Source organism: Monodon monoceros, unplaced genomic scaffold (assembly GCF_005190385.1).
Source record: "Monodon monoceros isolate NGI ecotype Baffin Bay Population unplaced genomic scaffold, NGI_Narwhal_1 Super_Scaffold_22, whole genome shotgun sequence".
In the NCBI taxonomy this organism is placed as follows: domain Eukaryota; kingdom Metazoa; phylum Chordata; class Mammalia; order Artiodactyla; family Monodontidae; genus Monodon; species Monodon monoceros.
Window position 1 is genome coordinate 121,129,520 of NW_021703779.1, and position 225 is coordinate 121,129,744.

The following is a 225-nucleotide window of genomic DNA, read 5'->3' on the forward strand; positions in this document are numbered from 1 at the left end:
TAGTGTATTTTGTAGAAGATCTCCAAAGATCTTTTGAGACTATAAATTCTTTTGTAAATAATGATATATGGTATTTCCGTCTTCAGTTACCAAGCATAGTCACTAGGCATCACTTCTTTGTGTTAAAGTGCCTTTGCACTTTAAGTACATTACTTAAATGTTGCTTTTAGCTTTGATAAATTGAACATATTTTAATGTGTTGTATTTTTAAAATTAAAAACACTG